The 14,283-nt window shown below is 40.4% G+C and overlaps 1 protein-coding gene across 6 annotated transcripts in view; it reads left to right on the top strand.

Moving 5' to 3' along the window:
• GBF1 (golgi brefeldin A resistant guanine nucleotide exchange factor 1) overlaps nucleotides 1-14,283 on the top strand; it is a 109,108-nt gene that overhangs the window by 38,331 nt on the left and 56,494 nt on the right. The gene's annotated exons all lie outside the window — the stretch shown is intronic.

Below are 14,283 nucleotides of genomic sequence, written 5' to 3'. Positions count from 1 at the left end.
TCAGCTGCATGTGATGCTGTTCCCCTTTAAGTCTCTTTGCTGGTTTATAAATTTGGATAAATTGGCGGTATTCCCTCACATCACTTACACGTTAGTGTAACACAAGTTCAAAACTTTTTCTCTGTTATATTTAATGCCGTCTTCCTTTCCTGTTCTGTTGGTTTTGAACCATTTGCTTCCAAGCGAACATACTGTATCCAGCTCTGTGCTGTATCCACGCTGAGTTTTTGAGACTGCTGTTATACCTGGAGGACCTGCAGAGCTGTTAAACTGGGGCCTGTCACCAACTATTAACCTGATCTCTGACTTTTTTTTTTTTTTGAGGGTCTAGAGTTTTTTCAGTGAAGGCAGGGAATATTGCTGACTCAACTTCCCCTTTTCAATCTAATGTTTTTCCCAGCTAGTCTCCAGGATGCAGCTGTTTGACTGGCTTGTGTAGCTTCTGTGGTGCTCTGAATTAACTGTGAGTTATAAAAGGCTACTCCTTTTTCAGCACTCAGCTACATCTAGACCTGCAGTCAACCACAACTGACTTCTGGAGTTTGATGAAAGTTTATCGATGAAAGTGGGGCCAGGACCCTTACTTTGGGATCTCTGCTGGTGCTATGACAAAATGCAGCATTCTGTCAGAAAATCAGTTTGTTTAGTTGTATCAGTCCATTTTTATGTTTTAGTTTAACACAAACACAGTAGAAAGGGCTTTTTCTCTGTTTTTAAGAACTACTCCTACTTGTAATGATCATTCTTGCCAAGAATAAAGCCGGTCAAGTCTGCTGGAGTCTGTCGTTTTTAACCTCAGTGCAATGAGTTACCCTTTCAGATTCCCCTGCTGCTCTGTCATCTTCTCTGAACGCAGCTCATTTTAGCTGTTAGTTCCACAAACACATTTAAAATGAGTAATTTATTATGAGTAATGAGGTGTGTGCTTTTATGTGAAAGAAAACAAATGAGCCGCTGTGCAAGCCTTTCAGATTCCTGAGTGTGCTTGGAGGTGTGGGTTACAGGAGAAGCAGATAGCGAGTGAAAACAACTCTATGCTGGGCTCAGCTGCTCTAAGTATTTGTGGTGTTATGTGTTTATTTATGAGCCTGCCTTTGCTGGGGATTCGCTGCTCTGTATCCTGGTAGAGAAGACTCGCAGTCAGAATGAAGAAGCCCTCATTAATCTTTGTGCTCTTGTTTAGCATTTCTTGCACTGCCTGCTGCGGCTCCTGTTGGAGCAGGGACTGGCCTCTCGCAGTGAATTGAAATGGCTAAGATTAATATTAATCCCTTTAATACTGCAGCTCATGATATAGTCATTAGGTGACTTGGAACTAATCCTGCCCACCTAACCAGTGTGATTTATTAAATACACATGGAGGATTTAGTGTGAATACAGCTTGGTGGAATAGGCATCAAATAAATACCGCTGTGTATCTGTGTTAATGCTGGCAGATTGGGACACAATTGCAGGACAGGCCAGGAAGAAACAGGAGTGCAAGGGAAACTTATCATATGGTTCAATGGAGTTTACCTTTTTTGGATTAGTAGTAATGTTTTTTTCTGGCTGGACACAGTTGTGCCAAGAAGTAACCACAACATAAATGAGGCTTAAAAAATAGAACTAAGAGAATGAGGGAAGTGTGGATACATTTATGTACTGCACTCAACAGCAGAAATTGCTCAGCTTCCTTGCTGTACTGTGAGGAGACAGCAGATCCTCTTCGTTGTCTGCTCCGATCCTCCCAATGTAGAGTGCCAATTAACATCCCGTCTGCAAGCATTCAAACTGCAGAATAGGAAAACAGTTAATTATATTTGATAGGAATGGTTGGACTTGATGATCCAGTGGGTCTCTTCCAACCTGGTTATTCTATGATTCTATGATTACTAAACTAATGAGCTTCAACCCTCTATTTCAAAATAACAGAGGCTCCTGTTACAACGGTTTGGAAACATAGATGACTTTTTTTTCCAAATGTGCATGATAGAGATCTCTGCGCAATTGTTTTGATGGGTTATTTACTGGTTTCAATTAAGCAAGGGTTGTTTAAAGAAGCTGAGTAGAAAACGGGTCTGGGCAAGGAGTGCCTGTATACAGCTCTGAAGAGATGACTTCCTGACCTCAGCCCTGGTGACATTTGCCCATTTTGGTAGGGGAGAGAGATCAAAGGTAAAGTTGTTTCTAGATGCTGGAGGCAGAGGACTGTGAGAGTTTAGAAAATTATCTCCGTTCCTTCTGATCAGTGCCTGGTGAAGCTGACAGGCTGCAAGATGCTGCATTGTGAGCAGGACAGGTTTCCATGTGTATCCTAGAAAAATCCTTAACGTGAGCTGAGGAGGCCGTGCAAAAGCAGGCAAGGGAAGATTAAGGTCTACATGCAAAGGTTTTAAGATATTTATACCTGTTATTTGCTTTTTGCACTTCTAGTCTTTTTAGTTAAAAACACAAAATCTGAAGCTTTTCTTGAGATAGTTTCTTTTAAGATTCTTTCAGTGGCTCGCTCACGTAGAAAGGATGAAAATATGGACCAAACATGGCCGGACCAGTAGTATTTACCAGAGTGGGAAGTAAACTGGGTTGTGGCCAAATTAATCCTCCCCAAAACGTAATGCAAATGAGTAGATTTTTTTAAACCAGAGCTACAGGCTGGAATGGCAGAGCCCAGTGTCAGGGACAGAGCTTGCTGAGCTGTACCTGACATGAATTCAGAAATGGTTTATTAGTAGATTTTAATTTTCACTTAAAGCTTTGGAAAAAGAAGTGGAGTCCTATGTCTAAACACTGCTTGATCTGAAGTGGGATTGTCTCTGTGGAAGGAGGACTTGCAGTTTATCCTGCTGGCCTTTTTAATATTGATAAGAACCGAAAATCGCATTTCAAGTTGCAGTGCTCATCTAGGCAGAGATTTGGAATGTGTTTATGTACTACCACACCACTGTTCAACAGGCTAGTTTTTCTGTGCAGTGGGAAAGATGCCATTGACCACTTGCTGACTCTGGGCTGATCTGTTGCTCAAAGTATCAGTCTGACACGTTGGTCATGTTAACCATGAGTTCTTCCAGCAAGATATTTTTTTTCCTTCCTGCTGCTCCCATGCTTCATTAACAGTACTTCTTCTAACCAGCTATTCTGCCTCCACAACCTCTGTATCTTCTTGTCTGGCACTTCTGAGTGTGATCTGTTTTGTTTTGAACTGTGTAATAGAAAGCCAGAAATGCTTAATTATGATGGCAGCAAATAATTTTTCAGTGAGGTGACTCAAAATGTCTGGCTTGTTTCAAAGAGGGGATGGGAGTCCACTTGCCTGTTCAGTTGTCTTTATCAGTCAATGTGGGAATACAGCTGTGACTTCTCATAAGGGAATCAAGGTCATGCACTAGTTCTTCAGAGACCATATACAATTTCTGATCGAATAAATCTGGTTGTAGCTGAGGAAATTCAAAGTATGCTAAATATGAAGCTGGCTGAAATGTATGCTTTGGTCTTGTACATTTGTTTTTTTCTTGTATCTTGCCATTGTTTCTGAAATAAGATTGCCTGATACAAAAGAAGATTGTCAAAGTAATTGTCCTGTTAATGATTTATCAAATCAGTTTATGTTGTTTTATCTAGATTTTGGTTTTTACTGAGTAACAGTAGTAGATCCCTGTCATTCCTATCTTTTCCTCTCTGACGTTGAGGTACCTTCTCCCCAGCCTCACCCCAAGGCTCCTCCATACTGCTGCTACAGAATGTCAGTAGCCAACAGGACAGTGCAAATGATTTGTTTGAAAGACAGTGAAATTCCAGTGTGTATAGGAGGATCCACTTACCCTCTGAACTCGCTTGCCTTCTGGATTCCTGAGTTACTCTGAAAGCATACAAAAAAGCTAAGAAACTGCTAGGACTTACTCCACGTAATTATAATTTTAATGTAGAGTGCAACAAGTTATACAACTGTGGCCTCTAAAAAGCCTGATAATAAGGAGTCAGGGAGAGTTTTTTGTTAGCTTACCTGGTGGCTGTTCGTATGTTAGTCAAATTATTTCTGAGATAGTTGCTTAATGTAAGGAAACTTATTTTAAATAGGGTACAGTTATGATTTCTGTGAGTCTGTGAAAAGTGCTTTGTTGTGTCCTAGTTGCTTGCTGTCCGAATAGCGTTCATGACTTTGTAAAGTAAATAGATGCCTGTAAATTTTTTTAATAAATGATGTATAGCATTTGAAATAAATGGATTTAAAATGGAACAAAGTCTAAAACCATGATTTTTATTTTATTTTAATAGTCTGAAGAACTCAGCTTCTTTATAAGCAAGGCAGGAAGAAAGAAAATGCAGTAGAATAGTTCATTTTAAAGTTAAGGTAACTTCATCTTCTTGGAAGTGTTGCCTTTGGTGCCTGGAATTTCTGAAATTAAAAAGAACCACAGCCCAAATCAAACACACTTCACAAGCTTTCCTAGATGGCACAGTTAATAAGTACTGACATCTTGAATTAAATGTCAGTTTCTAATCTCTTCTCAAGTCTGTCTTGCTAGGCAGCTACACCAGTTGTCATTCATGCAGATGAGTGCAAGAACAAAGGTTGCAGAGTCCAATATGCTATTAAGTAATTTGCTCCCTCCCCCAGGTATATTATATGAGGTACCTTAAAAAGAGCAGCTGAATAAGCTCTCCAGATGGTTTCTGGGTTTGATGGCCTCAAGCATTGGAAGCCATGAGTAAAACTTTTAAATTATGAGATCTTCATAAATTAATTTTAGAATTATTGAAAATAGTTTGGGCTTTGCATTGTTGAAGTTTCATTTTCCAGGTGGCCCTCTGTAAATATAAAGGATAGAAACACACAGGAGAAAACTAAACCCCGGTAATCAGTCACAAGATTGTCTTTAAGCAGAGCTCTTATGAAACGTTCAGTAGCGTGGCTGTCAAGGTAGAATTGTAAGAATCACAGGATAGCTCATGTTGGAAGGGACCTCTGCAGGCCATCTTGTCCAGCTTCCCTGCTCAAGCAGGGCCACCCAGAGCTGGTGGCTCAGGACCATGTCCGGGTGGCTTTTGAGTATCTCCAGGGATGGGGACTTCACAACAACATGCTTTGAATTATTGGACGTTACCCACCCACACTCCTGAATCTGAACTTCTTCCACAGTGTCCTGGTTATAATCAAATTTGTGATTAGCACTTGGTGTTCTTTTAAGAGTTTTATTTTGCATGGTGTGTGGAAATAATTTTTAATTTATTCTTTTTTTAACAAATCTTTGTATGAGTTTTTAGCCAATATCCAACAGCTTCCAATGCAGAACAATGCCAGGCTCTAGGTGGCCCTTTTTGTCTGAGACAGAGAGGACTGTAAAGCATTATGGGCTGTAGCTAACTACGGTTTTGTAGTCTTTGAAATTCAGAGATCTGGTGCAAGCGTGTATGGCTTGTGTAAGCACTGTAGTAGATGGCTGGGGCAGGACATACAAGTTGCTGTCAGTGTATGTAGAAGAATGTAAATGAACAACTGATTGCAATTCAGTTAGAGAAAATAAATTCGCAAAGGACTTTTGCTTTCATGTCATATGACTTAAGGATTGATGAATCATGTCTGGTTTACTTGGAGTCTTGGTTAGTTTTGTTGGAGAGGGGGATGTTGGTTTTGTTTGTTGTTTCTTATTTTTTTTTAAGCCCATGTGTCTATTAATGAAAAGAATTTGGAGTGTTAAAGTAGGTACTTAAGGTCAGCTGGGAAGTCTCTTTGTAGCCATGGTGAGAGCAAGTGATTAATACCTTTCTTTGAGGATCTTTTTTAACCTTTTGAGTTAGTTTATGTAGTGAAATGGATAGTGAAAACTGCAGCAGTGATTTACTCTAATCTACTCACCCTGCATTTACTAGTTCCTGTCAATGAGACATGGCTAGAAAATGAACCTTATGTACCTGAACAGAACTTTGTGGACATTTGGGAAATAGATGCAGTAAACCAGGTAAAGACTGTTACAGTTAATCAAGGTCTTCCCCACCTGCCTTCTTTTTAAAGGTGGACAACTAATAATCCACTTTTGAAAAGAGCAGAACAGAAGTTCTCTGTCCCTACCTAAGGCAGCATTGGGCATCCTGGAGATGACTGTAATTGTATGTCTTCTTCTACTGCAGTATTTTGTCTGCTAGCTTTCTGCTTCTCCCTGCGTAGTCTGAAAAATGCTTTGAGGAGAAGTGTTATTGTATATATAATCTACTGTAACTCACCAATTATAGGGAAGGTAAGTATAAATGCTAGTCCCTCTGTGCCTGTCTTTTGGCACTGATAACCGCTCTTGAGATCTCTCCTTTCAGTGAAGGTACATATTTTTCTTTCCTCCTTTTTTTTTAGTGCTTTCCTGCCATTCTGTAACAGAACGATTATTTTGTTGGACTAAAAACCCTTATTACAGATACACATAACATTGGTTTTGTCCATACAACCTGACAGGCTTTCTCCAGACGTTGAAGTAATCTGTAAGGCACTGATCTGGCTCTCCAGTAGAACAGTTTTCAGTTTCCTAGTCTTCATACCAATGTGGATGAAAACAGTATGTCATTTTCCTCTCATGCCCATCTTTATGAGCAAGCCGAAGAGATCATAGCATATAATTTCTGAAGCTTTTGAAGTGGTTTTCTAACTGTTGTGGGCTTAACCAATTAAAATTTCTGTATCAACCATGTTGTGAAATATTGTATTCTTTTCATTGTTGACCCAAGTGGATTGCAGTCTGCTTTGCTTGTTCCTCTTGCAGTCCACAGCTTTCAAACGCTTTCTTTATTGTGCAGACCCATGGCTGTAGTATTCTAAAAATATGTAGGTCTGTTTAGTATGGAAAATCCTGAGGGGGGAACCTAATTGCAGTCTTCCACTACCTAAAGAAGGATCACAGAAAAGACACAGCCACCTCTTAGAGGGGCCAAGAGATCCATAGTCATGAATTACTAAAAGGAGAAATTCATGTTGGGCTTAGGGGGAAATTTGTTTCAGAGAGAGCTAAATGCTGGGACACAGGAAGAGAGAGTGCAGTTTCCATGCGTGGAAACTTTCAAGTTTGTCTGAATGAGGCCTTGAGAAACCTGACCCAGCCACAGAACAGCCCTTTGCATGATCAGGAGGTTGGAGTAGGTGACCCCCAGAGACCTCTTCCAATCTGAACCTTCCCGTGGTTTTATGCGGATTGATTTTTATAATTCCTAATCTCCACTGTGTAGTTATCTCTGACCCACTAAGTGTCGTCTGTTTAAAATGTAACCAGTTAATGTTTAACATCCATGTGCATGCACGCATGCACATGCTTTTCCCTACTCACACTGTACAATTCCTCTTTTTATGTGCCCAAATGGTGTGGATGTCTTCAATGTCAGCTGAAGTGACTTCTGTGCTCATGCATCTAGTCTTAAACAACTCTTCCAGACCATAGGCTTGACTTCCCAGTATGTTCCAAAAAATATTGGAGCAGGGAAGGGAAGGACTACTTCCTTCCATTTGTTATTCCCCACCCACCCCCTTTGGCACCTCATCTCTACTTGAAATATTAAGTGACTCTGACGGATTCTGCTGTTCCCTAGAGCATGTCACTACTCATTTGAAGGAACCTAGCAGGTGAAGCTAATATATAAGGAGCATTTCTTTTTCTCTGACTCTCTCAAATGCACACAGTTGTGGATGTTTGTACTCAACAGAACCAGTGTGAAATTTAGTCACAGCCACAGCATGTGTTCCAATTTTCCAGGGAAACTTTCTCCCAGCTGTGGGTTAACCCTTTCTCTACTCTGTTGTCTGACTCCAGCATTTTGGGAAATTTTAGTGAGCAGTTTTTGTGATCAAGGAATCCTTGAGAGCTGGAAGAAGAATTAGATCTCAATGATCACATTGGCAAAGAGAATAAGATAAAGTAAGGTTGGGTGTTGATGTGATGCATGTAGGAGGGCTTTTAAAATAAATTTCCTTAGAACAATTGAGACCTTTGTATTTTTGGAAACTTTTTATACAGTCTCTGCACCCCTCCATTTTTGCTCTTTGCTAGTGGCAAACCTAAACTGAAGTTAAACTGCTGACTGTAGTTTCTAAGAGCAGCGCATCTACTGTGAGCTACTGTGAGTGCTGCCATTCTGCTGCAAAGGCTCTTGCCTCAGTAAAGCTGCATTCATCTTAGGAGTTTTGCCATTCTGACTCCTAGGCTTCAATGACGTTCTTACGGGAAATGGTACAGATGCTCTGTGTTAACTAGGGCTAAAGGGTTTGCCTTTTTTGTCTGGAAGAAGACTTGCACTGAGTGAAGATTTCTTTCCTGTTTGTGGAAGGAATCTGCTTGTTGATATAGTCTTGTTTCAGTTTTGCAATCATTTGTTAAAAGAACAATCGTTATTACAATGAAAAATAAGTGTGCTTGACTTTATTTCTTTGCATGAGGATAGCAGGTCTTGAATTATGTTTTTGACTTATCAGTGTGTCCTTATATAAAAAGGATGCTTCCCATTAGCGTGCTTGTATGAAATGAACATGCTGGCTGCTTCCTGACTTCCCTATCAGGGAGCGTATTTTGTATCTCCAGATTTAAAATCCCCGTGTTAATGTGATATACAACCCTAGTCCATAATGTCCTAGTAATAAGGTGTTTCCAAAGCACATGACAACATGGAGTTGTATTTTACACCATTCTTTGAAAGAGCGTTGTCCCAAATGTGGAATATAGTGCATACTCAGCATGGGAAAGGGACAACTCTGCAGCAGCCAACTCTCCATGGGGACAACTCTATGTGGGGAGCCCTGAATGCTGGGTTGGATTTTTGTTATCTTTTTTTTTTTTTGGTGGGGTGTTCCTGTTTTTTAAATTGAGGGACTTGCTGGAGTGGTGGGATGTCATGCCTGTAACTTCTCAACCCCGTGTAAAGGAATGTGGGGAATCAGCAGTCCCTACTGTGCCATAGATTTGCCCTCACGAAGAGTTGGTGATATGGAAGTGTCCTGTGGCAAGGTGGCTGTGGAGAGTTGTCCTGGACCCCTCAGGGTCCCACAGTGATCAATGTGAAACAGGATGGATAAGATGCTCAGTTTTAGAGGGGATGTGGTACTTTGTAGCACACTGTCTTAAGCTGCAGCTTCTCTTTGGCAAAATGAAGTTGTAGTTTTGTTCGCCCACTGCTGCTCTTTTCAATCATTCCTGTACTTCATTTCTTTGTACTGTGGTTCAGTCCTTCATGGAGCAAGAAAATGAGATCTTCAGACTGCCTGCTGCCAGATCACAGTGGTTTCAATTGGACACTTGAAAGCTGAAGCAGGTGCTGGAAACCCTATTCTCCCTTTGGTCTGATTCACTGAGTGCCAGCCTTCAGCTGAGGAATGGGGGGAAAGGAGTGCAAATTGATTTTGTGACTAAAAAAATCTTTGTCTGATTAATATCTGCAGTGCTTCAAAGACTAGCATGAAGGCTCCATAAATTAACTCTGAATTTAGTGGAGCTTGAGGTGGTTGCAGTGCGACTGGGAGAACTGGTCTCCTTCTGAAGCTGTGACTCAGGACCAAGGTGCTGTTTGTTTGATGACCTTAACATTTGCAGCAGATGCTGTATTGTTTTAACAGAAGACAGGGCAACATGCTCTATTTCTGCTAGTTTTTGGGAAGTTCTCAGATTTGGTAAAATATGGTGGGTTTTGAGTTATGTTTTTTTTCCTTTAAAGTTCAGTCACAGCGTGAGTCTGCAGCTTCTGTGTAGAAGTCTAGTTTAGAAAACTATGAATGTTTTCTAGTGATAGTTCTGGAATGAGCTCCTGCTTTGTATTTAATTATCGCTGATACTAACCAGTAGAAGATCTGGGAAGGGAAACTCAGTGAATGTTAGAGTGGCTGCATTCTTAATGTACAATGTCAGAGGCTTTTTTTTGTTTCTGGTAAGCACAAGTCAGAGTTAGAATAATTTAGGTAGGAAGAGACCTCTGGAGGTCATCTGCTCCAATCGCCTGCTGAAAGCAGGACCAACTTGTAAGTCAGATTTTGTTCAGTGTTAGAGCCAGCTGAATTCCGATTGCCTGCAGGGATGGAGCTCCCACAACTTCTCTAGATGAACTGTTGTGGTGTTTGACCACCCTTCTTTAGAAAATGTCTTTCACCATATGTAACTGATGTTTCCCTTGTTGCTACTTGTGTTCACTGCATCTCTACAAATCCACATTCTTCCTTCTGTTTATTCCTATTACAAGAGACTACTTTCCTAAATGTGTGAGATAATAGGAGAATGAAGAGACATTCTGCTGTGTTTCAAACTAGATTAGAGTTTTTTCCTGTGCTATTCAGAAGAAAAGGCACAATGAGCATATCGGTTGGATTTCTTTAACCACCCTTAACTGGAATAACTTTTGCTTCTGCTCATCACTGATTCTCGTCTGATGCCTTTTTTTATGCCTTTTTTTTTCTTTTGTTAAAAACATTATTTTTAATTCAGTGTGGTAAAACATCCGTTATTTGTAAGTTGATTGAGCATAAAGTATTTCATTATAAAATGGTCATCCATCACTGGAGGCTGGGGGCTGCAAAAAACATTAACTGTGCACTTTTGGCTGGAATGCAGCTTCTCCAGAATAATGCAGCTTCTGTGTAAAGTATGCAGCATAAAAAAAATCAACTGCTAAGGAAAACAGGTGCTTGCCTTGCTCTCCCAGAGCTTTGGGATTTCATCCCAAGTTTTCAGAAGGGCCCTCGAAGTCCTTCTGATACCTACAGTCACTTTCTGGTTTTAAGCACTGGCCTCAGAGATGAATAAAATCCTGCTCTTTGGTTTCATTCTGAAAAGGCTGTGAGAATTTAGTAGCTGTTTAACTGCTGCTTTTTAGAAAATGATGTATTTTTAACTCCCCTCATTCGTTTGCTCCTCTAAAAGTTAGGTTCCTTTCTTTTTCCCCATGAAGTTTGTTAGCACTGATGTCCAAGACTGAGTGGCCAAGCACTGCCAAGTTGCTTCTAGAGGTGACTCTGCTGTCCCTCTTAATTTCCTTGATACTTCACAAACTAAAGGATTGTTTTTCTGTGTGATAGGTTATAAAGATTATCTTGATCTTAACTTGTGTTATGTAGTGCTTGTCATGTGTCATTGACTTAAATATGAACTTCAAAAATAGTCTCCTTCACCAGCAGTCTTAGTTAACTTTTGGTTTTGGGGAAATGTGGGATGATGGGGCAGAAAGCTTTTATTAGATTGCTGTTACTGTGAGCTGCTTTTTTGAGATTATTTCCAGATAATCTAATGGCACAGCACTTAAAAAGGCTAACTATGCCCCCTTTTCATATAAGCAGTTAAAGCAGAGCAGAAGTGACTTGTCCAAGAGCATGAAGAGATGAGCAGCCAGGGGCTGTGAGGGGCCATGCTACCATTCCATGCTCAATTTATTGCATATGTGCTTAAATACTGTCAGAGCAAATTCCATAGGTCTAGGTTTGAAAATCAAAAGTAAATTCTTCCATCTCTGCCTTTTTACAAAGTCTTGGGAACAAACGCTGTTGCAGTATAATGGTTCTATCCCAGAGGTCACAGCAGCAGAAATGCTTGGGGTGAGAGGTTAAAGCTGAGTTGTGTCCACTGACCTGTTCAGTGTGTTGTGTGTTTTGGTTGGAGTGCTGGGCTGCATTGTGCCCTAAGGGAAGGAGGGAGGGAGGGAAGAAGCCGACATAAGTGTGTGAAACGGGGGCTTGCTTGAACAAACAGTCCTGTTTGTCTGTGTGAGTTGAAGTTTTGTGCTGTGCTGTTGCTTTTAGATCACTCTTGTGGGACAGCATGCAGTCAGTGATGGCCTTTATAAAATTACGACAGGATCACTCAACTGAGCTGCTGAAGTGCTCTAGTGCTTTAGAATCACAGAATCACAAGGTTGGAAGAGACCCACCGGATCATCGAGTCCAACCATTCCTATCAAACACTAAACCATGCCCCTCAGCACCTCATCTACAGTTATGGGCATGTATTATATCAAAAATGTTGGCCACAGACTAAAATAGATCTATTTGGCTAGTATTCTCTTTCTAAGGTACAGTGCTAGTGACCTGTACGCCAAGGAGTTATTCATACTCGCTATACAAGCATCCTGCTCCGGTTATCTGTCACCGGTTAAATGACTGCTCTAGAAAGGCTGATGAGATAGGGAGCTGAACCATGGGGTTGATAATGTCACAGTATACTGTACCCAGATCTTTATTTGGTGTCTGCAGTCTTCCCAGGAGATGATCTCTCGGTATACACATAGACTCTTTTCTGCCATGAAAAACTTAATTTGGGAATGTTAAGCACATAAGCAGAAAAACTGTCCTGAATTGCAAGTGATCATCGGCCAAAGGTGTTGCAGAGGGAGCTTTGACTCACTCTTGTGCTTCAGAGTATCATGTTGCCTCATGAAAACAGTTACATTCATAGGCTACCTGTACTTAAGTGTGTTCTGAAATGGTAGCATAGGTAGGTTTTGTAGCATTGTTTAGGTGTCCTGATGGAAATCACATCAAGATCTGGGATAAGCTTATAGAACTGGGTAGAGCACAGCATGAAATCCAAAAATCGTAAAATTCTTTAATTTCTGACCCATCAGCTTCTTCAGACAGTGGAAGTGGAACAAAATCAATGTTATTTAACCTTATAGGCTGTAAGCAAAAAGTGTTCTTGGCAAATTTTTTTGACCAAAGCATCCCTAGCTTTAGTTTCAGAATGCCGGTTATGGACTTCGCCAACTAAGATCATCTCTTGCCAGAGAAACAGCTTGTTTGTGTTGAACCCCAAATGGCACAGAAGTGTTACTGCTTGGAAGAGGAATCATTTCAATATACCTGAATTTTTTTCTGCTTAAAGCATATAATTTCTCTTTAGCTAAGTACATAGGTCCTGTGAGTCTGGAGGAACAGGCAGAACAGGAATCAAAAAATACTTTTCCATCTCTTACCTGTTAATAAACTTTTGCTTTTTCCTTTGAAATGTTGCTTTGACCCTGGTCGTTAATAGGGTTTGTTAATGAAAGCTGAATTACTGTATTCATATTCAGATACAGTGAAGTGTAATGCTTGGGCTCTCAGTTGGTAAGAGAAAGTAACTGCTTGTGTATTCCTTTGTCCAGGCTGCAATAAAGGCAACTAACTTCTTATGAGCCTGTGGAATTCCTTTATTTCTTCATATAGATTTTTACGTCATTTTGGCTCTTCACAGACATTTTATTATTATGCAGCTGATGCCTGATTACAGGACTTAGAATAAAATGTATTTAATGAAGTTGGAGACTGATGTAGTGTTATTTCCATGATGCTTATCTTAAGATACATCCTATTTGGTTGTCACTAAAGTTGAATTGCATTCATAAATCTATTCAGTTGCAAAAACTGTAAATGGATGTTAAATCTCAGGCTCCTACTTCCCTTCATGTACTGTCAGCACCTCATATCAGTAGATACGCTGGCACATAGCAGTATGAAGAAATTAATTCTTTTCTCCAGTCCATTCTCAAGAACATAAAATTCACTTGTTCTCATCATTCTAGGAATTGAGCTGCCTTTAATGGAGGCAGCCCAAATTTCTGCTTGTGTGTGCATACATGGATTACAAATTGCTTCAATTATTGCTGTGCAGAACCTCCCCGACCCTGTTGTTTAGTGTTTTTAGTATTTCAATGTCTTAAGGCAACAGTTGGGTTGGCTGCCACCAGGCCAGTCTCTCCTTCCTTTTGCTTCTGTTCTCTTTCCACCCCTTTAGGTTTGAAACTAATATTCCCCCAGTGTCTCACACCCTGCTCTCCCTGAGGCTCTTATTTTGTGTCTGTGGTAACTTAGCATGTTGGTTCTTGAGCTCTGGGCAATATGTTTTGCCATTAGCAGTTGGTAATTTTACTTTTTGGTAATAACATGGTGAAGCACAATGTCCCCTGGATTGGTTCAGGTTGGGTAGAAGAATTTTGTAAATCATAACAGCTAGGTACATTAAAACTCTGAGATATTTTTGTCATTAAATGATTCTTCTTCCCCTTGGGCCCATTAGGCTTTTCTTCGTTTTATTCTTTGTATTTTGTCTGTCTCACTGATGCTTTTTAGATTCCCTGGCAGCACAAGAAATGTCTTGGCTTGTTTGGGATTTGTTGTTCTTCAGTTTCCTCTTATTTTTTTCCCCTTGGCACTCCTGGGCTTCCCTTGAGGAAGGGGTAAACGGAACAGAGAAACATCTAGACAGCTAATTGATGATAAAACTGTAATCTTTTTCTTCAGCCTCATAGAAACAGGGAAGCTTTCCTTTTCTCAGCATGGTGAATTTGCGATGAGAGAGCTATTCATAGCGTGATAGACACACAAAG

The sequence above is a fragment of the Phaenicophaeus curvirostris genome, chromosome 9, assembly GCF_032191515.1.
Source record: "Phaenicophaeus curvirostris isolate KB17595 chromosome 9, BPBGC_Pcur_1.0, whole genome shotgun sequence".
NCBI lineage: Eukaryota > Metazoa > Chordata > Aves > Cuculiformes > Cuculidae > Phaenicophaeus > Phaenicophaeus curvirostris.
This window is presented reverse-complemented; position numbering and strand designations above follow the sequence as displayed.